The 27,649-nt window shown below is 42.4% G+C and overlaps 1 pseudogene; it reads right to left on the bottom strand.

Annotated features, from left to right (window-relative positions):
• Nucleotides 1-559: 559 nt before the first annotated feature.
• Nucleotides 560-25,387, bottom strand: LOC144673088 (histone H3.3A-like; annotated as a pseudogene).
• Nucleotides 25,388-27,649: the final 2,262 nt, after the last annotated feature.

Here is a 27,649-nt window from a genome sequence, read left to right as displayed (position 1 = left end):
GGATCGAGCCGCTGTCTGCGGTGAGCGACAAGAAAGATCGAGAGGAAGGTGGGGGCGCGCACTGTCAAATAGAAGGAGTGAGGGAAGGTCTTGGGGAAAATTTTGAGATTAAGCGGTAAGATTTGTTCTTTATTTTCTCCGACTGTAACATCGAGAAGGCCGCAGTGACAGGGAAAAGTGAGGTTATTGAATAGGCCTGGGGTCATGGCGAACAACGTAGAGTGTAATACTAGCCAGAAAACTGCTTAAAAAATCACTCTGCACAATCATTTCTTCAATACCTCCGATTAGACGTGCATGTATAGGTCAAACTCGACCATTTCATTTTTTGTAAAGATACTAATGTTTATTTTGCAACCTGAGCCAAGAGTTCGAAGGAATGTTTACAAAATCTTTCGCTATTTCCTCATTAAGTCACGATCAACACCCAAAACTAACAAAAATACAAAATAAAGGCCCAGCCCCCACAAGAAGACAAACCTAAGGTCCAATAATGTTTTAGAAAATGTTTTAATGTGACTTCAAAATAGTCTGGAGGAAATGTGATGAAGCAAAGAGTTTAAGCACGCTGCCCCCGGTTCCGTCGTGCAATCTGGGTGTCTTTGGGCATTACGGTCACTCTTTTGGCATGGATGGCACACAGGTTAAAGTCCTCAAACAGGCCAACCAAGTAGGCCTCACTGGCATCCTGAAATGCTCCAATTGCCGCACTCTGAAACCTCAGGTCAGATTCGAAGCCCTGGGCAATTTCCCTACCAGGCGCTGGAAGGACAGTTTGCGGATAAGCAATTCGGTAGAATTCTGGTATCGGTGGATTTCTCGGAGCGCGACTGTACCCGGCCTGTAGCGATGAGATTTCTTCACTTCGCCAGTGGAGGGACATTTCCGGGCTGCCTTGGTGGCAGCTGCTTCCTGGGCGCTTTGCCGCTGGTGGATTTACAGAGGCAGATACTAATAGCTGCAATAAACAAAGAACCCTTTTATTCAATCCTATATGTGTGAATTGACTGATTTCGGAGACATTCAGATATTCCTTTTGCAGAGTTAAAGAAGGAGCTGAAGGCCGCCCAGCACACTGTTGATCTGCAGCTGGACGCTGCTGCTGACCGGGCTGCAGGAGCGAGCGCACAGAAGGTGAAAAAGTGAAGACCAAGGTCAGTGCGCAGCCTCCTGCCGCTGGTCACCATGGCAATGGAAGTGGCCCTCCACAGAGAAAGGGAAAACAGTGTCATTCACCCGGGCCTGGGTTGGAGACTAGCCGACTGCTGTTTGCAGGCTTAATGGCCAAGCTGGAGGATGAGGAGGAGGAGGAACCATCTACCACCAGGACCGTGTGAACCTCCACCTGTGGCACCGAGCGGTGCTCAGCATTGGTGAAACCGACACTCTGTACAGTGACAGCGGAAAGGTGCCGAGTGAGGCAGCCAGAGGGAAGGAGGAAAGGCAGCAGGAGGCTGAGACTCAACGTTTAGCCCCCGGTCAGAATGAAAACAGCCACATCAGGCCCATGAGACACAGAGCCCCTCACCAGCTGCTTTCACAGCCACATTCTGCTGGACTTCACTTGGTAACAGCAGAACTCACATGGTTGGGTAATGCACATGCGCAGTCCAGCATCGCAGATCCAACATCACTTTATCCACCTCCATACATACTAGAGTTCAGCTACTGAGTGTGACAGGCTGAAATGGAAGCCGTGCGACAGGAGAATGTTATCCTGTGTGTAGAGAACTATAGACCTCGGGCTCAATTGAACAGCTGGGCCAAGGTACGAACATGTCCTCTGTGTGACAAGCTGGGTAAGAATTCTCTGTCCCATGCTGCACTCCACAGATCAGCAGCTTCCTCTACAGTGTGTGATTGCCGGGACCCTGCACATTATGATGAATTGTTTGAGGCGCCTGAAAACAGATTTGTGTCAATAGAGATTCTGCCATTGAATGTAGTGAAATTCACGTGGATCATCCCCGCAAACCGACGCCCCCCCCGCCCCCCCAACCCCCCACCCCCCACCCCGCCCCCGTTCCCCCGCCCCCTCTACGGCTTCTGAATTTATAGCCCTTGGATTTGTCTGGGGAGCAAGATAAAGTAATCTGCGAGTTTCCTCTTTCCATTGAAGCTGTGAATCCTGAAAAGCTCATGCGGGGCATTTTTGGTCCCTTGGAGGGCATGGACAGTGGCAATTGACAGCAGGTCTGAAGATGAAAAGTGGATGAGTGTTTGTGGAACCCTCCCTCCATTATGTGAACTTAGGTCACACTGAGAGTTCACATCATGTCCTCACCCTCGACATTCCCGAGAATATGCTCACAAGCAGTGGATCAGAGAGACTGGGGCCTACATTAATTGACTGGCCTTTTTCTCTGGACATGTGACTGGATTAGTAATCCAGGGAGGTTAATATTCAGGGGACGCAGGTTCAAATCCAACTACGGCAGCTGATCGAATTTCAAATCAGTTGAGAAATTCTGCGATATAAAACTAATTTAAATAATGCTGACCCACATTAGACTATCATCAGTTGTTGTAAAAAAAACCATCAGGTTCATAAATGTCCTTTAGGGATGGAAACCTGCTGTCCTTACCCAGTCTGGCCTGCAGAAATGTGGTTGTCTCTTAACCTTTCTCAAGGGATGGGGATGACGGCCTTGTCAGGGATGTTACATCGGAGAGAATGAAGAAAGTCCTTGCTCTACCGCTCTGTAAGGCATATAGTGGCCTGCCTAGTTCAGACTCGAAGCTTTGAGTTATTCTTGTCTCCGGGTTGGGAATTTAAATGAGAAATCGCAGAGATCACGCTTTGAATCGATCTTTACGATGGTTCAATGTCCATCACTGAAACATTTTAAAAAATATTTTGCAAACAGACCAGCAGTTATTCCGAGCATTATGCAGACCTCAGGGGGTAACTGCCAATCAAACACACATGAATGCCGAAATTACAAAGTTACAGGGCCCTCAAGAATCCATTTTCACACAAAGGATACCTGCTGGAGGCAGGATTGAAGTATGGGAGTGGGAAAGGAGATTTGACGCAAGTACAATTCACTCAGGAAATGAAATCACATTGTCTAGTTTTCACATCCCATCATCTTTTAGCAGCAACAGACATTTGCAGCCATCGGACTATCAGGGTCTCAAATTAATTCCCTAACTTTCAGAACCCTGGGCACGAGAAGGTGGAACTGCAACATCGTCAAATGTGTTTTGTAGCACCAGAAAAATTGGAGACTCTGAAAAATGTAGAAAAGAGAAACCTGGTTATAAGTCGCCTGGTACATGCAATCTTCACTAGTGATGTCCTGCACAACTCAAGCTGCAGGGGCGCAGCTTCTATAGCAGACGGGAGGAAGCCTTTATACTTGAATGTCATTGAAACAGTCAAGGATGAGGGCATATATCAACCAGTAACCAGGCATTTAAAAAGCAATTGAATGCATTGCATGTGATTCCCAGGAGCTGCTGGGTGGTGAATTAAACACTCGGTCTGGGTCCAAATGTTTCACTCAAAAAGCCTTTGTCTTGTGATTTTAATAAGCGAATGCGTTACCTTCTCGGAGTTCATGAGACAGCACCATCGACAGGATGGAGAGCCAGTGACGGGAGAGACAGAGCTGAACCGAATAATAAACAGCTGCTGCACAAATGCAAGACGGCGGCCCAGCAGGAGGCTGGACACATTAATGACAGGGGGCAGGGGGGTATTCCCCCATCAGTGCAGGGTGAACATAAATATATTCACCTTTCATTTTAACATTTGGGTATTTTTTTCCCCTCATTGGGTTCCAGGTCGGGAAATGTTTCAAGAGGAAAAATAAATACCTATCATTATTAAAAGTCCCAAAATGGGGTCAGAAGGAGTGTTATTTTGCCAGGATTTGCCACAAAACAGATAACCTGAATTGATGACATTTTCATTGTCTCCGAACTCTCCTAGACTTTCACTGCAGGTGCAGAATTTACATTTTTTCCTCAGTCGTGCGCATGATTGAGCATAGGCGTGTGCCGCGTATTCACTGACAATTCCCCATATTGGCAACTTCCCTGGAAGTTTGGTGTGAGTATTACATCCGCGGATCTCACTGGCGGTCAGATTTTCCCATTGATAAACCGAGACACTACAGAAAAGAGGAATGTTTCACGATATGAACGTGCTGATCGGAGGACAATTTAATTTCTTTCATTCAACAAATCTATCAATTTGTGGGTTATTAAGCATCATAAGTTCCTGACAGCAATTGAACAACAGCGACTTCAATCAGAAGTCTCGGAAACAACTGTTGGAAGCCCCCTCCAGTCCCACATTTTGCCACTTCAGCATTTTCATTTGTTACTGAGTGAAGTTAACCCCAGGTTTTTCTTCTCTGTGCCAAAGTTCAGTCGTTCCTCGTTAGTATAGTGCTTAGTATCCCCGCCTGTCACACACGAGACCGGGGTTCAGTTCCCCGATGGTGAGTAATCGTAGTCCTATTATCTTTATTAAGAGGAAACACACGAAATGTCTTGGGCATTGTTTTATAAACAGGAGAGAGTGCAGATAAAGATTTGGTCTCAGCGACAGGGAGATTCAGGAACAGCGGTTGTTTTCAGAGATCCCGGAATATTAAAGTTCCTTGAGAGGAAAGGCCCTTCACACCAACAGTCAGCCGACAGTTCCCTATGAGTCCGAACATCCGACGGTGGCTCTTTCACTTAAACTGGGCTGAATCGGAATTTAAGTGAAATCAGTGAATTGGTAGCTTGAACCCAGGACAGTTTGCTGAAAAAAGGTATTTTAAAACCGAGAGGAACCGGCCACACTCGATTTACTAATGACTAACGAGGCAGAATTCATTAATAATCTGACAGTAAACGAGTATCTTGTAAACAGTGAGTGTAACATGACAGAGTAATTTACATTATAACATCTGCCACCATTTTGTTCATTTATTAAATGTATTTTTTCCTTTATTTCCATTGCTTTTGGATGGCAGCTATTCAGGATCCAACCATTCATCCACGCCCCCTCGCAACTTTTCTTTTCTTATCCCATCGCCTCTCTCTCAGTGAACACGATGATTCTCCTAATTCCAGCTCTATTTTCTGGTCTCTGCACTATCAGCATCTCCTTGGTACAGATGTTATTTTCTCTTTTGATCTTTCATTGAATAAAATTTGAAAGATGGTGAAGGGCATTCATATTCCTCTCTCTTCCTCCTCGCCAATCTTTCAGTTTTCTTCCTCTGTAAATCTGTTTGTCTCTTGAACTCACTCCTGACCCTCTTCAATTCCCGACACTAAACCACAGCTCAGTCCCTACATTTAACCCACTGACTATTCCTTTGCCGAGATCTTTCCTCATGATTGCAGGAGAGATTCGATACATTTTTTTGTAAATTTGAACATGTAAGATCAGCCCAAAACTATTTCCGCTGACTGGGAATCTCGGACCCAGTGCCACCGTCAATGAGTTAAAGCCAGAGTTTTTACCGAGGGAATTAGAAAAAAGAATTCTACACACAAAGTGTGCGAGAACTTCTGTACACGACAATTTATCTGCGTCAAATGATCATAGGACAAATTGCAGGACTCCAACCTACAATCTTCTGATAATCTTGCACGACACAGGGAAGTAAAACGCCTCATCTGTTGGGCCCTCCGACCACAACATCAACAATGCAGCAAATATCATTTATTTTTCCGCAACGTTCAGGAACCTGAATCAGAAGGTAGAGAGCGCAGATTGCCCACGTATCTGATCCCCTCCTGAATCTGAGTTATGATATTTTCTGTGAACCTTGTTTGTTAATGTGTTGTCTAAACACTGAACCACAATGAACTTACCAGGATCCCGATACTGGAGGTACTGACAACTGTCAGTTCACTCAGTGTTAAAAGACGGTAATCGGGCGGAATTGGGGACAACACATTCCCTGGGAGACCGGATCCTCACTAAAAGACCGGGAGGGAGAGAGTCAGGAACAGAACAACTGTGACACTCCGGTCTGTTCACTGACTCTCCATCCCTCTCAGTGAACCCAGTGACAGGAATTATTGATATTAATGGTTCATGAACAGTAAATATCCTGCAGGGAATTTTCCCAATTGAGCGACTTAATGGGGCAAATGTCAGCTTTAAAGGGTCTCAGTCCTTGGCCACAGTCTGGGACATTTTGTTCAGCTTCTGATTGCAGTGAAATGTGAAAAGTCCCGCAGCGACATAATGTTTCAGAGATACAAACACAGTAACAATCCTAATATTGAACAATAATGGCTGACGCTGTATCCATTTTACCCCTAATATCTCTGATATAACTACATGATATTAGACAGACTGACAGGCTGTTGTCAGATGAACACTCAGTACTTGAACATCCTAAACATCGGCCAACTGTGAACCTGCCTCAGCTCATCAGCTGCTGAAACCCTCATCCATGTCTTTGTTCACTCTCTGCTTGACTATTCCAGTGTTCCCCTGGCCGGCCTCCCATCTTCCACCCCACACATACCTGTGCTCATCCAAAATTCTGCTGCCTGGAACTTCACCTGAATCTAGTCCAGTTGACTAATCACCCCCGTGTTTGTTGACCGACACTGGCTCCTCCCCCGGCAATGCCTCAATTTTAATACCCTCATCCTTACTTTAAAATCTCTCCATGTCTTCGCCTCTTCATTTCTCCGTAACCTCCTCCAGCCCAACAAAACTTCCAGATTCCTGCTCTTCTGCCATCTTGTTCATTCCGGGTTTTAATCTCTACAGCATTGACAACCGTGCACTCAGCTATCCTGGTCTAAAATTCTGGACTCCCTCCTTAACCCCTCCTCTTCTCCAGCTCCCTCTCATCTTTAGGAAGCTCCTGAAAGTCTACCTCTCTGAGAAAACTTTTGTCACCAGACCTAATTTCTCCTTTCTTGGCTGAGCATCAGCTTGTTTTTTTAACGATAACGCTCCTCTTAAGTGCCTTGGGAGACTTTGCAGCTGCAAAAGTACCGAGTTCGGTGATGGTGGTATAGTGGTGAGTGGCTTTGCTTTTCAAGCAGTTGACTCTGGTTCAATTCCCTAACATCGCAGTTTGTTGATTTTTTAAACATCTCAAATCAGAAACCCCACACTCGGATCTTTATTTGATCCGTTTCGGTGAGATCTTGCAGGGAAATCACGCGCAGGTGTAATTCAAATAAAAAGGTTTTCAACCTTCACTTATCTTCCATTTCAAACATAACTCAGGCTTGTTCCTCATTGCTGATAATGAAGGTTTTCCCTGAACTTTAGTGTGGTGCTGGGATAGGATTACTCGGATTCAGTAAAATTCACTAATTCTCTGAACGTTTTCCCTCTGCTGCTTCCTAATTCTTTATTTGAATGTCGATTCCAGCACAGAGATTGTTTTATTGTTCAGAAAGGGACAGACTGCTCACGCTGGGAATCTGAAATAATAACAGAAGGTGCTACAATCAGCTCCCAAAGAGGAAGGTTAGTAAATATTTCAGGTCTATCGAAGGTTTCAATTATTGACCCCCTAAACCGAAACTATCAGAGCAGCCGAATTTTTCCTGCATTTTTCAATTTTTTGAGATGAGTTCTTTCAATATTTCACCTCTTTCCCAACTCAATGTTTCCTGTGAAAATTTCAAGGCTGTGCTCAGTTCCTTGCGTATTTATGTTTTATCTGAAGTGATGTAGGTCATATCCTGAGAAATCAGACTGAAATACTGCTTATTCTAAGGTAAAATGTACTTGGGTTTTGTAATCTGCCTTTCAGGGATAGCAGCATGACTTACTAGAAGGGAAATGGCCCATGAAATCCAGTCTTAGTTTCACTGCTGCCTGTGAGCAGAACAAGCACAGCTGTGATGTCTTGAAGCGTTATACCTCTGGACAAGTATTTATGTGTCCCTAATCTAAATATATGAAACCGCACCAATCACCCCGCAATTGCTGACCTAGAAAACTCGCTCCTGACCCGCCAGTGTCTCCATTATAAAATTCTCATTCTCAATTTCAAATCCCTCCATGACTATTTTACTCCCTTATATAAGTGGACCTTGGAAATCGCTTCACTTGAATTACAGCCGCGTCTGTTTTCGGAACAAAATCGCATCTCATCAGAATCAACTCCTGCTTGGAGCCCCTGAACTCAGAAGTATAAAATGTACAAACTGCGATTGTTGGGAATAGCACTCAGATCAACTGCTTGAAAAGCAGCTATGCTCACTACCAGGACACCACAGCTGACGACATGCAATTGATGGGGCAAAGTATCTCAAAGCATTAGCCATATATTTGAATGGTGGTTGGCGCCTCCATCATTATAACAACAGAAAATAGTGTTCAGCGGTGGCCAGACAGCCTGGCATTAAGATTAGCTACAGATCCGATTGGTGAACAGTGTCAGGTTATGCTACATGGCATGAGGCGACTCTTGAAGTTTTGAGCAGACCTAAAGAGAGCCGAAGTTCGGAAAGCATTAAGAAGACAGCGCGCTGACTGTACAGAAAAGCTTGTAAAACAGAGTCAGATAGTGTTCAAATGAAGCGCAGGGAAGCAGACGGATCCCTCATGGTGAGATTGCAGTGCATGTCCTGTGAGTTCAGTGAGTGGGAGAGGGTTTCAAAAGGACCAGCTCCAGATTAGGTCAGTCAAGAAAGGCGACTGACCAGGGCGTGGACCGGATTGATAGTGAGCGAGGGAGAGTCAAAGAATGAAAATAAATAAACAGAACTGCATAAACATCAGGCCAGAGAAGGCTGCGATTATATTGGCACAACTTTGGAAAAGTCAGCAAAAGCAGCCACAGTGACAGTCATTCCAGGTACTACAGAAGAAGGAAGGTCAAAGGGACTTTGTCAAAATGTCCACAAAATTCCCCAGATTGAATTCGGATGCAGCTGAACTACCACCCGAATTCAAAAAGTTTGAACAGAGCTATGGTTTCTTGATTCAGGTGTGCCTGAGCCAGACAAGGAAGCCATTAAAATTCGCCTAAATTTGTGAATGAAGGTCTACGCAGGCTGAACATGTCAGAATTAACAGCAGAAGAGCTAAAGGATGCGCAAAGATATGGGTTATATTGGAAGACCGGTTCAGAATCACGTTCAACTTCAGAATTCATCATCGACATGTCATGTCATTTCCACCACAGACCGAACCCATGGACAACTTCATCAGCAGATGCAGAGAAAGGGGTCCATCGTATGATTTTTCTAGTGCGGAAATAGTCGGCAGAATTGGTCAGTTGTTAATCACATAGACACATTCCAGCAAGACTTGCAAGACAAGCCCAAAATAAATAGCATCAAAGAAATACTCAAGGATAGACATAAGTGTTAAATGAGCTTCACTGGTCAACGAAGCTTAAAGGTTCCAAGTGCAACAACGACAGTTGATGCACTCAAACCAAGCAAGGCATGTGCAAGTCAGGAGGACGCATTTACAATGCTGTGTGAACAGGCCTTCATTTATTCACGCAGCTTCCCCTCCCAGTTAGCTGTTTAATTGTCCACCAACATGCATGACTCGATGTGGCAGGACTGCAGAGCTTCGATCTGATCCAGTGGTTGTGCCGTCGTTTCGAAAGTGATTGCCTGTGAGGCAGGAGACAACATTTTTCATGGCACAATGTGCAGGGCTAGGGGGAGAAGCCAGGGAATGTCTCACTCGGAGATCTGCTGCAGACAGGCTGATCTGAGTGACCTTCTGCTGCGCTGTAACATTTCTGTATTCCTGTGGGTACAGTAAAGAATAAAAAAATGTGTCCAGATGAAGTTCTGAGTGGCAGCATAGCAACCACCTAAATGTCACATGATTTAGAAAGAAAGAATCGTGACAAAACCAAACCAGGAAAATAAAAATAGGCGCAAGAACCAACATAGAGGCAGATGTTATGGTGTAAATTTCTTAAACTGAATGTTGAGTCCAGAAGGCTGTAGGTGAGTTGTGTCCCTCGAAGTTTGCTGTTGCTGAGGCGAGTTAGCCCCTGGAATATGTTCAATGATGTTGCGTCTAATTGTTACTAACTCCATCTGCTCGCCTTTGCCTCAGATTCCTTAATACCCTCCTTTAACAAAACTCGATCAATCACAGATTGAAAATATAACAATCAATCAAACATTAGATTCCGTTCACAGAATGTGACCCTGAAGTTCTAGCTCGCTTTGTGTGTAGAATTGTTTCCTAATTTCCATGCCGGAATCTCTGGTTTTAATGTTTACACTCCGAGATTACCAGCCAATCGAAATAGGCTCTTCGACTGACTCATCTGTTTCCCTTAGCATCTGGTAAGCTTGTGTCAAATCACTGCAGAAATCAGGAAGGGGGACTTCATTACTGGGGCAGTCAGTGGCTTCAGCATAGGGACTGAGCTGTGGTTTAGTGTCAGGAATTGAGGAGCGTTAGGAGGGAGTTCACGAGACAAATAGATCTATGGAGGAAGACAACTGGAAGATTAGCAAGGAGCAAGAGCGAGGAATATAAATATTGTTCGCAACTTTTTTTCGCAAACCTTTCAAATGGAAAAGGGAAACGGTGTAGTCACTGGAATAGTGAATAAAAAAACAGAAACAAAAAAAGGACCCAAAAATGTTTAGGAGGTCACAGAGCATCAGAGTAGACAAACACAGTGAACTGTTTAGGTCGATGGCTTTTCATCAGAACAAAATAAATTAGAAGAATACAATGTTTAAACCAGTGGAGAGCGGGAGGGCGCAGGGTTAACAAAAGAGCTGAGTGAGGGTTTTCGTTGGGGCGGTGGGTTGTTGGGGTGGAGGGGAGAAAAGGTTTCATGGTACAAAAGCTGAACAGAATTGTAATGGTTCTAGTAAAAAAAACAAAGGATGTGTCCAGATGAGATTGTGAATGGCTGCATAGCAACCGGCCGTTTTATATTTAATGATAACGCTCTTGGTAAGTGTCTTGGCATTTTCCCCTTCATTGAAGGGCCTGTCATCAGCGTTAGTGGTGCAGTGGGGGATATAATCTGTCTTCCGCGCAGCTGATTCGTGTTCCATTCCCGCCAATCGCAGTTTGAGGAAGTCATGCCGACTCGAAACGTTAACTTGGTTACTCTCTCCACAGACGCTGCCAGACCTGCTGAGCTTTTCCAGCATTTTTTGTTTTTTTTATTGTTAATTTTAAACCTCTCAAATAAGAAACGCCAAGCCCGGAGATTTTTTTGATCCGTTAAAGTGAGATTTTGTTCCTAAAACACATGCGGGAGAAATTCTAATGAGAAGATTTCCAACCGCTACTTTCTTCAACACGGATATAACATTCTCAATCCTCAAGTCAGCTGGCATCCTCACTGGCTCTTTCTCTCTCTGCCTCTCTCTCCACCTCTCTATCATTACCTCCGCATAACACACACACACACACCACATGTTCACCACTGCATTTTGTGGCTTTATATATGATAGATTGCTTTACCCAGGACGATTATTATGCTCGTTTAGATCAGTCGGAAAGCACCTCCTCTACAACAGCGCAATGATCATTGCTTTGCTGCGCTGTAAATGAGTTTGTGTGTGCATGTCAGAGGCGTGGAAGATCTAAGCATGTACACATCGTGCAGTTCAGTTCACTCGTTAGCATAGTGTTTAGTACCCCCATTTGTTACGCAGGAGTTCGGGGTTCAATTCCCCCAAGGGGCGAAAGCTCTGGTATTTATACAGAGAAAGCACGAGAAATTGTAAACAAAATTTAAATTTGGTAGGTATATGGGAGACAGATGCTGATAAAGATTGTATATCAACAGAGTCAAGAATCTGCGGTTGCTTTCAGAGATCCCGGAATATGAGCGCACGTCGAAAAGAAGGGCCCTGAACCCACACAGTCAGGCGACATTTCCGTGTGCGCGTTAACACAGAAACTGGCTCCTTTACCTCAATTGGGCTGAATCGGAATTTCTGTGAAATTAGTGGTTTGGTAGATTGAATCGAGGACAGTTTGCTGAAACAAGATACTTTAAAACCGAGAGGAGCCGGGCTATGCTCAATTTGCGAATGAATATACACGCAGAGTTCATTAATAATCTGACAATAAACGTGCATCTTGTAAACTGTGACCGTAACATGACAGAGTAACTTACACTTTAATCTCTGCCACCATTTTGTTCATTTTTAAAATTTACTTTTTTCCTTCATTTCCTTTGCTTTTTGACGGCAGCTATTCAGAATCCTCCATCTTTTGTTTCCTTGCTTACCCCGTTTCCCCTCCCTCAGTAAACACCAGGATTCTGCTAATTTCAGTTCTATTTGCCGCTCACTGCACTAATCAGCAGCTGCTTGGCACAGGGATGCTTTTCCCTTTGGGTTCTTCATTGAATAAAATTTGAAAGATGGAGAACGCCATTCATATTCCTCGCTTTTCCTCCTCGCCAATCTTTCAGTTTTCCCCCTCTGGAATTTGTTTGCTTCTTGAACTCCTTCCTAACCCTCTTCAAATCCAGACACTAAACCACAGCTCAGTCCCAACATTTTACCGAGTGACAGCCCCTTTACCGAAACCCATACTCATGATTGCAGGAGGAATTTGATAATTTTTTTTGAAAGTTATTTCCAATGAATTGTACCCTAGCACGCAGGTCCGCAGGCACGGATTTAAAGCCAGACAACAGTGTAGCTCTCTTTTTAATGCTTCCTTTGAACCTGCCGCCAGCACACTCTCGGGCAGTGCAGTCCAGGCCTTAACCACTTTTTGCAGGGAAAGTAAAGTTTTTCCTCGTGTCACTTTTGCTTTTTTTTAACGAACTACTTTAAATTTCTACCCTCGAAGTCTTGAACATTTCACGAACGGTAACACTTCCTCCCTGTCTCTTCTGACCAGGCACCTCGTGATTTTCAATCCTTCTATCAAATCTCCTCTCAGCCTTCTTTTCTCCCAGGAAAACAGTCCTAACTTCTCCAATCTACCATCATAACTGAAGTTCCTCATTCCAGGAGTATTCTCGTGAATTTTTCCTGCCCTCTTTCCAACATCCTTCACATCATCACATCGTTCCGAAAGAGCAGCGCCCAGAGCCAGACCTGATACAACAACTGAGACTCAACTAGTGCCTTCTACAAATCCTGTGCACCTCATTCCCATTACAACACTTGGTTTTTGTGCCTATTGCCTCTTGTCCTCATAGACAATCGCTTTCGATGTGATCCCACAATCAAAGGATCAGATTTAAGATGTGCAGAGCTTGCACGTACAGTGGCGAATGATGGTGGAGAATTAAACATCTATAATAGAGAAGAAGGCTCCACAAATAAATGTTGGCCTTGCCAGCAATTCTCTCACCCAAGAACGAAAAATAGTAAAAGCTGTCGATGTATTCCAAGCCTCACGGCAACCATAACCTGGGGTCGTGTCCAAGTCTCAGTTGAGAGAATCTCATTGTGACCTCAACTCATTGCATACACACTGACAGAGAGAACATAATCATAGAATGGGCACAATACAGAAGGCCATTTGGCCCATCCTGTCTGTGCTGGCTTTCAGAAGGAGAACTTCACCTAGTGTCAATCCTTCGCCTTTTTGCTGATCCCTGCATAACACCGCCCCCCCCCCAACCGCTCCCCTCCCCCCCACGCCCCCCCCCCACCCCCCACCCCCACTCCCACCCTTTTCAGTGCTTCCAAACTTTTCTATTTCCTTGAGTATAGAAGAATGAAGGTTTAAACCTGTTAAAGTGATTTGTTAGGTTAAACACGGAGAAACTGTTTCTCCCGCCAGTAAGAATGGGGTTGAATCTTGACATGTTTTTGCCTCTGATCCACAGCGATCGTGCCAACCAAGGGAAAAATCAGGAAGCACTTTTCACACTTAGAGTAGCTGGAAATCCGGAAACAATTCTAAAATCGATCGAAGCTACCACAATTACGAGACGGTGGGTATTTTTCTTCAAACTAAAAGGTTCTCCGTTTCTTCAGTTCTCCTTGAAGAATTCAACCTGCATGATTCGTTTTGTTGCCGTTTTGCTGGGAGTGAACACCATGAGCCAAAAAGGCAACGCCCAAACAGCGATGGAAACCTGGACACTCAGGATAAAAGTCTGATGCTCTACCGAAGGCGCGACCCGGGCTTCGTTTCACATGCATCCCACAGCCGCCTTCACTGTCCACAAAGAGGCATCGCAAACTTATGTTGCATTTCTTTCTTTGGCAGTTCTGTTTATTTTCATATTGCCAGTTTTCACGCGACTTTGTTTTTCACCTGAAAGGAAGGTGAAATCAGATTCAATCGGGATTTCAATGGAACTAATTTACAGGGTAATGGGGAAAAGCTGGATTGATGAACAGTATTTACAGATCTATCAAAGAGCATGGACAGACTCGATGGGCCGACAGGCTTCCTTCTGAAAGATAGGATTCCGCGATTCAGGAGTTTCATTTCGACATGAGCTGGGAGATTAGAAAAGGGCTCATGAGGGTGAAGGTGATGAGTGAATGATTCCAGACAATTGTCTGATGTTTTGTACATTACATTATGCCTGACATTTTGTACCGACATGGAAAAAGGCTGCATTTGTCTTGCTGTGGTGACCGAGTTGTTAAGGTGTTGTGCATGAGTGTTGTGTATGCGGTTCGGAGGGAAGGTTCAAACACCGCTCGCAGCCTCCCCATCATTAAAATGATTATCTTCTGCCATCAGTTCCCTGACTTGAGAATGCATTAAATTAAACCCATTGACCCGAAACTTTGAAACACAAATAATTTACGCAGATCAATTAGATAATGTAGATTTGCTAGAAACGGAACGAACAGCAAAAACAGGTGTTCAGGAAACTGGTTGAAATGTATTTTAACAAAGAACCTGAAATGTTTGGGATGAAAAGCAGGATTTTCAGCTCATGAGCATTAGCGCGGTTTGCTTTCATTCATATGGAGGGGGTTTATCTGCGTGACAGGATGGTAACAGCTTGTGTGGCTGCATAGACGCAAGTTTTTGGACAGGAACTCAAATAAATCAACATATAACTAGTTTGAGAGGCGACGTATGTCAGGGATGTAAAATCGGGTCGGTAATTAACGGCTAAGCTGATAGTTGCAGAACAGACAGCAGCTGTCAACCACAGCATCATAAAACTGCCTGTTATAGTGAAGAGGCAAATAAAGGGTTTTATTCTGTTTTCCACCTCTGTGTCATTCTGATTCTTGCTGTTTTGAGCCCGGAGTCCCCTGCGGTCTCTGGTAGCTGTTAACATGTGCCTGATTGTCAAACAATTCAATAATAAAATATAAAATAAAATTGAGAAATGGAGATAAAATACATCCGAAAATTCCGCTACCCCGGAAGACGATGGAAAAAAATCCGCGTCAGAGCGGGAACCCGAGTGAAGATTGTTAATGATCAGTTTGTTGATCACCCGTTTTTGCAGTTTTTTCAGTTGCTGAGAAATGAACATTTGTGTTCCTGAGCAAATAAAAATGGCAAATTCTCCCAATAGATCAGCACAGAGACCGCTGTTATGGTCACTGTAGCAGTTTTCACAGTGACATACTTTGCTTTAAAATTCTGGCCATATATCGCTGACAGTGACAGTGACAATTGAAGATTGGAAATGGAGCTAAATTGCGAATGAGAAGTAAGGCGGCCACTTCAGTGCCAACTTATGACGGGTGTTTCAGCGCGAAATGACGGAGTGCCTGTTCAATTTAAACATTGTTCCATTTGTTCCTTATGCCTTTCTTCAGCCACAGTGTCTCACTTGTGTTTCAATGGATCATATATTTTGTCAATCAATATATTTCCTGGACTCTTTAAGAATTATATAAACCTTTCTCATTGTTGGCATACATAAGTATTTGCCAATATTGCAATTTTTAAACAATTTTTATTCCACTCATTCAAATTTGGTTGTGCTCCCCAATCTATTGCAAAGATCTTTGTCATTTCTTGCTATTAACTTAAAGTCCAATATACTATGATCATTATAATCCTCTTATTTCCAAACTTATGCTCTCTATCAAGTCCAGATAGATTGCGTTTCTTGCATAATAGGTTGGAAGTTTTACTGTAAGCCTTGTTGATATCCGTGCCCTCAACATCGTTGTCAAACTCATCAGCTTTTTAATTTCGTGGTAGTTGACATTTACCCATGATTGTTCATCTACGGTTTACTTAACTAATTGCTCGAAATGATTGTATGATTATCATTCAACCTCCCTCCAATTTTTAGTTCAGCTGCAGTTTGCCACCGTTAGCATGATTTGATTGTTTTTAGACAATCAACGGATGAGGTCCTCTACGCGCATCCGGATACCTGAAGTTCGTAGTCTGCAGCCGAGCGGGAAACAGAAACCTTGATATCTGCTGGCACTTTACGCCAAAACAGGGCAAAAATAAACATTATTTGAATGATAAATAGTAATGAGAATCTTTCCAAACTCATGTCTCATTTCACAACACAGAAGGACAAAGGCACAACCACTGGAATCTGATTCCTGTAAATGAGTACAAAGAGGGGAATGCTGATCGAGTTCATTCAGTTCATGGTCACTTAAAAAGAAAACAAAGGAAAGTAAAGCGACATTTACCCAGTCAACATTCGGTGCGAAAGGAAAATTTATACTTGATCTATTTGCCTGAGTCGGCTCCTCGCCAGGTGGAATATTTTCAATCTCATTATAAATTGGTTGGTACAAACGAACAGTGAATCGATCTCGCCAATCACAGCATCTATTGGATGAAAGGTGGAAAGTGGAACGTATCCCCCCTTTTCAGACGCGTGTAAACATTAATTACGTGTTTCCTTGCATCTCAAAATACATCCGGGACAGTTTCAGTACATGTGCATGTGTTGTGTCAGTGCCAGCCTATGAGACCACACCTATCAATGATCCACCTTATAATTTTACACGAGTGCTTTACTTTCTTAGAGATTAAAATATAACAACAAGAAATTAAAGCAAACTATTTCCCATGATGCTAAAATAATGCTAAGTAGCTCCCTAGGCGTGCTCAATCCATAATTATCATTGTCTGTGTTTTTTCTTTCCCCTCCAATCGATATGATTTTTTGATCCTTCCCAGATAAAATCACTTGGAAGAAAACTCTGTCACTAAGAACAGGAATCTTTAATTTGAAAATTATGCTGGCTGGATATTGTTTTTAATCGAGCACTAAATATTTCTTTGAAAATTCAATTTTTGATTTCGGACAGGCATTTTGAATGCTCCTCTTTTAGGACATTACTCACTCACAGACTTTCCAATTTTACATTACAATTAAACGCTTGTTTGCTCATGGGATCTAATCTTCAACTGTTCAATTAGGTCTTATTTCTCTTGCTTCTTAATTCTATAACCTTTGACATCTCGACATCTGTGCTCATACTCCTGACTGCAGTTTGCAAGCTTTAAGGATCAGAAATCATAGCTTTCCTTTAATGGCATTCGAAACAATCAGGATTGATTTTAAGGTAGCCTATTAAGGAGCAACAGATTTTATGTGATACCTGGGGAAAATAGACCTGACAAGCAAACAGCACATGAGATTTCAGAGCTGTTCAACGATCCAGTGAACAAATGACCAAATGGATGCTGACATCTGGAGCTTGTGACGAACAAATTTTCGACTGTAGTCGAAGTGTTCGGAAACCCTTCCAATGGTCTTCTTCCATCTTCCTTGGAATTTCTCGATATGGGCATCTGGAAACGGCGTGATGAGAACAGCCACCTGCCTCCGTGCTCTTAATACACTTCAATTCTATGATTTGGTTTTTTAGCCTGTTGAAAATTATGAAAGTATAGGCACCCATTAACTCGAAACACAAGTGTGTAATTCATACCGATCTCACCTGTGAGATTTCCGCTTGTTGATAAACTTTCGCTTCTATTTACTCATCGCATAGTGAGGCTGAATGTTACCACATCAACTTACGGATGGGCAGTTATAACAAATTGTTCATGCATTTGTTTGCGATCTTGTGGCTCAGTTGGTAAAGCCCCATTCATTGAACAAGTGAGCCCCAGGTTCAATTCCAACCCCAGGCTGTAATGGCCTTGAAAATGTTGTTCAACGTAAATCTAATTCCATCCTCAATACCATCCTCTATAATGGAGAAAGATAAGTGATAATTTCCCCAAAAAGAATAAGGTCACGGTCTGTTTCTGCAATCTGACTGGTATGGACTTGTCATTTGAGGCATAAAACGTTGTTCTCGGGGAAGTACCGGGTTTGGGAGATGTGAGTATTTCAGAAGGCTTATCAAGTGAGGTGTGGTAAATATTGGTTATATGATAGCTTGCAAGAACGGAAGGGCTCCAGTGTTCATTTTTTAACCACACTTACGTCAGTTTAAACAAAGTGGAGAACAATAGCAGAAGGGAGAAAATGTAAAGATGTCAGCAAAGACGAAGAGAAGGAAGGGACTTGATCCCACCAACCAGTCGACGCCTCCAAAGTCAGAATCGGAGAGGGAGTTAGAGAAATGGAGTGAACAACTTGAAAAGGGGAATAAAATAGCGACACACTCAAAAAATTGTATTCGAAATTGTCCGTCATCTCCCCCATTCATGGTTTCCAGCACCTTGTGCTGTGGCTATCATTTTTAAAAATGGGACTTTCAGTGAAATGGCAAAAACTAACTAAAGTGCGTTACTTGTGACTATGCATTCCAAACTTAAACTAATGGAGAATCCGAATGATAATATAGGCAAAAAGCTGATACAAAATCTCAAAACGATCTCAGAAGACAGAATTAAAATAAGGCCGTGGCCAAGTGATAATATTAGTGGACCAGTTATCCAGAATCCCATGTTAATGATTTGGGGATTCGAGTTCGAATAGGGCATGGTTTGGTGGAAAGTTCAGTTCATAAAATGTGGAATTGAAAACTAGTCTCAGAAATGATGATGATTAAAATGTAATCAATGTTGCAAAATCACATTTGGTTCATTAATGTCCTTCAGGGAAGAAAATCTGCCATACGTACCGAGTTTGACAGACATATGATGGAGGAGTGTCTCTGTTGATTGCCGACGATGATAACAAAACACAGAGGGAAATCAGTATTTGGAACGCGTTTGGGAAGAAGTGAAAATGATGAGCTGAAGAAATCACTTTTGGAAGTGGTGTTCAGAATCTGAGCAGTAATGGGTAGGGCAAAGTACTAATCGTCAAATAATGAGTTCATATCTGAAAGGCCGAGCGTAATTCATGGAGGATACTCATCTACATAAACTGTAACGATCTGATCAACAAATGGGAGCAGCTGAAGGATTCATAGAATGGTTTACGGATAGCAGTATTGGACGTTCGGGATCCAACTATAGTGCAGCGCTCAACCTGGTACTTTGTAATAAGACAGTATTAATTAAATAGTTCATTATGACGGCGCGCTAGGTAGACTTGATCAAAACATTACTGAATTTAACACTCAGTTTGATGGAATAAATGGTGTACCAAACTAGCATTTTAAACGTAGGTAAGCACAATGATGAGGGCATGAGTGCAGATGCAGCTAAAGCGAACTGTTAAATGATGTTAATGAATAGGTCAATAGAAATGCAGCAAAATACAGTTAAAGGGATATTTCAGAATACAAAGAATACCTACTTTCCGACTAGAAAGGAAAAAAGAAAAAAATCAAGACGTGGGCCCACCAAACGTGGCTAACTAATAAAAAAAAAATAAAGACAATATCAACCTTAACGGGATGAAAAACTAAAACACTTAACGGTGCAAATGCTGGTGGGATGTCCGGAGATTGGAGAGATTGTACAGAACATGAAAGAATGCCAAAACAGATGAATAAGGGTAGAACCATTAAAATATGGGGGAAATCAAGCTGGAGACAAACAGAGCGTGGTTAGAAATTCTATAGATTTCCAATAAGAAAATAATTAACTAAGTAAGCGTTGGTAAAGGAAGCCTGGGAAATTATGAATTGGAAATAACGGAGCCGGCAAAGTAACTGAACAAGTGATTTGTATTGCTCATCACTACAGATGATGCACGCAACATTCCAGAAATACCTGTAAATCAGGGAGCAGAATGGCAGAGATGTGGCTCTGATCAAATGTTGGGGGCTGTGTCCTGACAAGCGCCAGGTCCAGATGAACTTAATCTCCTGCGGACCTACAATAAGTGGCGAGGGAGATAATTTAGGCGTTGGTTTTGTTTAGTTCAAAATGCCGATGATAATGTAACTTTCCATTCGATTTGAAAATAGGGATTGGAACTCGTTAATTACATAGGGTGCGGGGGGCGTGAGTTATGGAGGGGGGAAGGCAGTGCAGGAAGCAGGGAAATATAGGCCAGTTAGATTAACAAGAGGAAACATGTTATGACAGCGCACTTAACAAATAAACAATGCAAACTGACGGATTCATCATAGTTAAGTAGATCGGAAATCCTCTTTATCAAAAGTCAGTGGATTATTTTCAAGACGTGCTGCGTATAAAGGTGCACGGTGGATGCACCGTACTTTAGTGCAACAATTAGTTATGAAAGCTAACAGAATGTTATCGGTTAATACTGTGAGAATTTAATACTAATGTAAGTATGCTCCATTTGTACAGGGAGCTGGTGAGGCCACAACTACAGTATTCTGTACACTATTGGCCTCCCTATTTTTAGAAGGATGTACATGTGCTGGAAGCAGTTAAGAGACGGTTAAATAGGTTGATGCCAGGAATGGGCAGGTTGCCTTCTGAGGCAACATTTCACAGACTTGGCTGCATCCACTGGAGCTTAATGCGTAATAGGTGGTTTGATTGAAATATTTAAAATCCAGAACAGTGTTGACTGGATGGATGTGGAGGTGATCATTCCTCTTGTTGGAGTATCTAGAACTAGGGGCCACAGTTTAAATTAAAGGGAACACTCGGTAAAGATAGAGATGAAGAAAACGTTTTATCTTCTCTCAGGGCAAGTGAGACCTTTACTCCCCTTACTCAAAAGAGAGTGGAAGCAGTGTATTTTCGACAGTTGTTAATGCTGAGTTAGATAAATGCTTGCTGAAGTTGGGGGTGAACTGTTAACGGCAGTAAGCCCGAGGTTAATTCAGATCAGCAGTGACCTTACTGAATGTCGGAGAAGGATCGAGGGGCAGAGTGGCCAACTCCTGCTACATTTCAGTTAATTTTTATTCTAATTGTTCGTACGCATGCTCGTTTGTTATTGTTAATTAACGAAGGAATGGAATAACGATACACTTTCAGATCGAGTAAGTAAATAGTCAGAATCAACTTCCACTTGAGGGGTACCACAAGGAACAATGTCGATCGATCCATTTACCTTTATACAATTATCACCAAACATTTTTAACAAACGTAAAACTTCCTCAGGTTGTTGCATGTTAAAATGTCTTAAGCAAAGAAAATTTCTACGGAGTAGAAATATCAGTATACTAAAATAACGATTTCAGGAAAAAAACCTCCCTCTTTCTTTCAGCTTGCACAAATCTAAACGGACAGAAACTCCCATTGATTCATGATCGCTGGTGTAAGGTATTAAAATCTGATTAGTGCTAGCCCTCATTGCAACTCTGCACTGATATATATTCCCAGTAAGGCATGGCAACTGGGGTCAGGTGCACAAGTCTGTTTCGTGACAAACACTCAGTAAAATTGACAGTGGCAAATAATTACTACATACATATGCACAACGTATTCTATCACTGATTGTAAAATTCCAGCGCAGTGCACGAAATTTGATTATATTATAATATAGTCTTGCTTGAAGTTATAAAGCTTCTGTGTGTTGATCAGTCAAGGAGTGTCCCATCATTTTATTGATGCTGCCGATTTCTGTCTGTTCTCAGTCTCTTTGCAAGACGTCAACTGTTGAAAACTATTTCGCTTTGTAGTTTTCGGCCACTTGATGAGTCATTCTATGGGCCATGCGGAATTTTTTGGCTTGATCTTGAAACAGCTGGAATTTTTTGGTCTATCAGGGACCATGTAGAGAAATATAAACATTGTACCAGGTGCTGCCGTAGACTTAGTTTATGGAGTGAATTCTACGTATGCAGGTCGGCGCTATCAAATAAACATGGCCAATGTAAATCCCAGTGAGCAAATGAGAAGGAGGAATTTAAAGTTTACAGTACACGGGGCTAGTATTCTACAATACTCACCAGTGAAGGGAACCATTCCTGTATCAACTGCGAGTCGAATTATTCAATGTTCATCACTGTTGTATAAAGGTGAACATAGCACTATTGTATTCACAAAAGCATGCAGACAGTAGCATCTTCATGTTAGACTTGAATCGCACAATATCCATAGGCAATGATGGACATAATTTCTATTACTTCCTCTATCCGTTGTGCCGTTTATCGCCAGTGGGATAGTTAATGAACTTAAAATCTGGGCCTTGAAATGTTTCAATTTCCCTCGACAATGTGTCCAGTTAATAAAATTAAGTGATAGAATTATAAAGTGTTCGGGCAAACCTGCATGGCTGAACATGTTTGATTAATAATGTAACAATTGCCGTTCGCCATGATTCGTGATTACGTCTCTCGATGGATTATCTCTGTTATTAATAAGAACTTCGTGGAAATTTAACTCTCCTATAATGTCCCTGAGAATATCAGCTCTGTACCTGATAGATGACAGGTTCCCTACAGAGAACAGGAGATTTCAGAAGCATTTCAGAACAACATTATGAAATAATATAAATATGAACATTGAAATTGCATGCAATGTTTTAGGAATTGAGATATCTGTGGCAGGTCTTGGTTTCTGGAAGTTTCTGGAACAGTAACACTACGTGGAATGATTGCGTAAGAGCAGCAAGTGAATGAAAAAAAAAACCGGCTTCAAGGTTGTAATGGAATACGCAAGTCAATCCAAAGAATCATCCGTAAACGATTGATGAGTTTTCTGCAGAGGGTGCCACATGACTTGATATATTGAATCTAACAGAATACGTGCGCAGTGAAGGGAAAAGGACGTCTCTGTCTGCAGTGAACTCTGGAAGGATAGGGAAAAGAAAAATAAAGTTGGTGGCGATGTTGTTCGGGGTATGATGACAATTCTACAGGAGAGCAATTTCGCAGAGCAATGATCGGCTAAGTCAATATAGTCATATAAGCAGAAATAGCAATATAAAGTAGTTCGGCCGGTTTTATAGATTCCAGGATAACACGCAGCATATTATGGAGTTAATTTATCATCAAACTTCAGTGACATGAATCATTAACCGGAAACAATACCGGGCGCTTTAATTTAACAAGTACAGAGTGGGGAACGTCACAACCAAAGGAAAGGAGGGTGAAGGATTCCTAAATTCTCTTGAATATAAGCTGCTTAATCAATAAGTTAGAAGCAGCTTGAGGAATGATCAAATGTTCGATGCAGTTCTACGTAATGAAGTCGCACAAATTTTTCGTGTTTCAGACGAAAACATTCGGTGGAATTAAAAAATATATACAAAGAACAACAAAGAACAAAGAAAAATACAGCACAGGAACAGGCCCTTCGGCCCGCCAAGTCTGCGCCGATCATATTGCCCGTCAAATAAAAACTTTGCACTTCCGGGGTCCGTATCCCTCTATTCCCATCCTATTCATGTATTTGTAAAGTTCCCTCTTAAACACCACTATCGTACGTGCTTCCCCAACTCCTCTGGCACCGAATTCCAGACATTCACTACCCATTGCGCAAAAAACTTGCTCCGCACATCTCCTCTAAAATTTTCTCCTCTCACCTTAAGTCGATGTCCTCTAGTCATTGACTCTTCCACTCAGGGAAAAAGCTTCTGACTATCTAATCGGTCTATGCCACTCATAATTTTGTAAACTTCTATCAAGTCGCCCCTCAATCTCCGTCGCTCCAGTGAGAACAATCCGAGTTTCACCAACCTCTCCTCATACCTAATAACTTCCAGACCAGGCAGCATCCTGGTAAACCTCCTCTGCACCCTCTCCAACGCCTCCATATCCTTCTGGTAATGTGGCGACCAGAATTGCACGCAATATTCCAAGTGTGGCCTAAACAAGGTTCTACACAGCTGCAGCATGACTTCCCCGCTTTTATACTCAATACCACTGCCGATGAAGGCACGAATGCCATATGCCTTCCTGACTAGCTTTTCCGACCGGGTTGCCACTTTCAGTGACCTGTGGACCTGTAGACCAAGCTCCCTCTGCCCATCGATGCACTTAAGAGTTCTGCCATTTACTGTATAATTCCTGGCTGTATTAGATCTTCCAAAAATTATTACCTCGCATTTGTCCGATAAAACCCCACCTGCGATTTCTCCGCCCAAGTCTCCAACCGATCTTTATCCCGTTGTATCCTTTAACAATCCTCTTCACAATCTGCAACTCCTCCAACCATTGTGTCGTCTGCAAACTTACATATTAACCCAGTTACATTTTCCTCCAAATCATTTACATATACTACAAACAGCAAAAGATCCCAGCACTGATCCCTGCGGAACTCCACTAGTCACAGCTCTCCATTCAGAAAAGCACCCTTCCACTGCTACCCTCTGTCTTCTATGACCAAGCCAATCCTGCATCTATCTTGCCAGATCGCCTCTGATCCTGTACGACATTGCCTTCTGTGGCAGTCTGCCTTGATGGACCTTGTCAATGGCCTTACTGAAATCCATGTGGATAACATCCACTGCCCTTCCATCCTCGATCATCTTTGTCTCTTCCTTTAAAAATTAGGTCAATTTGGAGAGACATAAACTCCCTTTCATAAACCCATGCTGCCTCTCACTAATACGCCCATTTGCTTCCAAATGTTAGTAAATCCTCTCACGAAGAATCTTCTCCAATAATTCCCCTGCCACTGACGTAAGGCTCACCGGCCTGTAATTTGCTCGGTTAGCCCTGCTACACTTCTTAAACAATGGAACAACATTTGCATTTCTCCAGTCCTCTGGGATCTCATAAGTAGCCAGTGAGGATACAAAGGTTTATGTCAAGGCCCCAGAAATCGTCTCCCTTGCCTCCTTCAGTACTCTGAGGTAGATGCCATCCAATCCAAGGGAATTATCGACCGTAATATTCTTCAAGACGCCTAAAAGCTACTCTTTTTTGATCTCAACATGATCCACGCTATGTACACACTCTTCCCTAGGCAAATCGACGGCTAAGTCCTACTCTTTGTTAAATACAGATGAGAAGTACTCATTTAGCATCTCTCCCATTTCTTCTGGCTCCACACATAAATTCCCACCTCTGTCCCTGACTGGGCCTACCCTTTCCCAGGCTCCTGCTCTATACATATGTATAAAGGGACTTGAGATTTCCTTAATCCTGGTTGCCCGTAACTTTTCATGACCCCTTTTAGCCCTCCAGACAATTTCATAAATTCCTTCCTACTTTCTTTATATTCTCCACGGGCTTCATCTGTTCCTAGCCTTCTTGACCATACGAATGTTACCCTTTTCGTTTTGACTAATATCACAATATCCTTCGTTATCGAAGGTTCCTGAAACTTGCCATACGTATCCTTCATCCTCGCAGGAAAATGCCGATACCAAATTCTAATCAACTGACGTTTGAAAGCCCCCCACATGGCCATTGTTGATTTGCCCTCAAACATCCGCCTCCAGTCTCGATTCCTCAGTTCCCATCTAATGTTATTACAATTAGCCTTCCCTCAATTAAGCACCTTAAACAGTGGACTCCTATTATCCTCATCCACCAGCACCTTTAAACTTACTGAATTATGGTCACTTTTCCCGAAATGCTCCCCTACTGTAACTTCGACCACCTGGCCTGGTTCATTCCCTAATACCAGGACCAGTATTGCCCCTTCCCTAGTTGGAAAATCTACACATTGTCTCAGGAAGCCCTCCTGGATGCACCATACAAATTCTGCACCATCCAAACCTCTAGCACTAATTGATTGCCAGTCAATATAAGGAAACTTAAAATCACTCACCATAACAACCCTATTGCTTTTACATCTTTCCAAATCTGTCTGCAAAACTGGTCCTCAATCTCCAGGCGGCAGTTGGGAGCCCAATAGTTAAACCCAACATTGTGACTGCACCTATCCCGGAGCTCTGCCTATATTGCCTCGCTGCATGAGCCCACCGAAGTCTCCTCCTCTTGTACAGCTGTGATATTCTCCTTAACCAGCAATGTAACCTTAATGATATTGGCTTTGAAATAGTGCTCATTGGATGACCCTGTGACATTTTCAATCGCTGCGAAGAAAGAAGAGCCCAGTTTGCACTAAAAGTTACATACTCAATGGGGATAGTGACTTCCCTGGTGCTCAATAATTGCATGTATCATGAAACATATTTTCTGCACATGTTCAATTGGAAGGTGCCTTTTCTAACTTGAATCTTCCTTCCCCTTTCTGCTGCAGACAATTCCTCTGCATTAATCTCTGAGGTGAATCATTCCCAGAGCCATTAACATATATCATGTGGAATCTCCATAGGATTTTGGGGATGTAACATTTTTTTCACTTTTTATTAAAATGTACAAATGCATTACAACAACTACCCAAAACCCCCTTTCTTAATTAAACTTTGCACTGAAAGCAAATTGTACATTTCAAAACGCAATATTTTAATAACTTAAGAATGGAAGCTGAATTCTGATAGGAAAGGGAGATAATGAATCATCACTCCATTTGCTGCATCTCATACTCTTTCATTAATGCCCCTAGATCGACTTTGGGCATTCAGTGATCTAATTCAAAATCGCCCGGCATCCCTTCCATGCATGTTCTCCTGCACCTTGGCTGTGACTGACCTCTGTATCTGTGGACATTGAATGAAATGGCAGGAACTAACCAGAACGAGTTACTTGTGAATATGCATTGAAAACTTAAACTAATACAGAATCTGAAAGACATTCTAGGCAGAAAACTGATAGAAAATTAGAAAGCAGTCTAAGAAGATGTCAGTAAATGAAGGATGCGCCGAGAGATAATGTCACACGGGAGGGCAAAGTACTAAATAATATACAATGACAGCTTATCAGAAAGGCCCAGTGAAATTTTTGGACGATTTTAATCCAAATAAGCTGGACGCATCTGATGGGCAATTGGAGCCTAGGTAGTGAATTTCTACAATGCTTTCGGTATAGTTTCTTAGAAGAGTACGTTCCGAGGTCATCTATACTGCAGCCTGTGCTCGACCTGGGTCTGGGAAATGAGAGAGGATTAAATAAATATATTTTAGTGAAGACGCTCTAGGTAGCTACGATAATAATTTGATTGAATTATACACTCCGATTGGGGGAAAGAAGGGCTGTCTAAGGCGAACATTTTAAATATAAATAAGTGCAATTATGAGGGAACGAACGTAGAAATAGCTAATGGGAACTGGGAAAGGAGGTTCATGAATATGCAATAGAAATGCAGCAGCAGATATTTAAAGGGATATAACACAGTACACAAAATTGAAACATTCCAACGAGAAAGAAAAATAAAGAACAAATTCAATCTGTGGACCAATAATAAATTTAAAGAAAACATTTAAAGACAATGTCAAACTTAAGGAAAACAAACATAATGTGCAAAGGCAGGTGACATGTCAGAATATTAGAAAGGATGTAAAGAACATGAATGAATAACAAAATAGATGAACAAGGAGAAAAACGATAACGTATGAGAGAAACCAATATCGAAATATGAAGCGGGTAGTAAGAATTTAGGTAGATACTCAAATAAGATAACTAAGTTAGCCTTGTTCATATAGAACGTGGGTCTCCGAAACTAATAATCAAAAACCATGCAGACCTACACAAGTATTTG

Source organism: Cetorhinus maximus, unplaced genomic scaffold, assembly GCF_964194155.1.
Source record: "Cetorhinus maximus unplaced genomic scaffold, sCetMax3.hap1.1 HAP1_SCAFFOLD_254, whole genome shotgun sequence".
Taxonomy (NCBI): Eukaryota; Metazoa; Chordata; class Chondrichthyes; order Lamniformes; family Cetorhinidae; genus Cetorhinus; species Cetorhinus maximus.
This window is presented reverse-complemented; position numbering and strand designations above follow the sequence as displayed.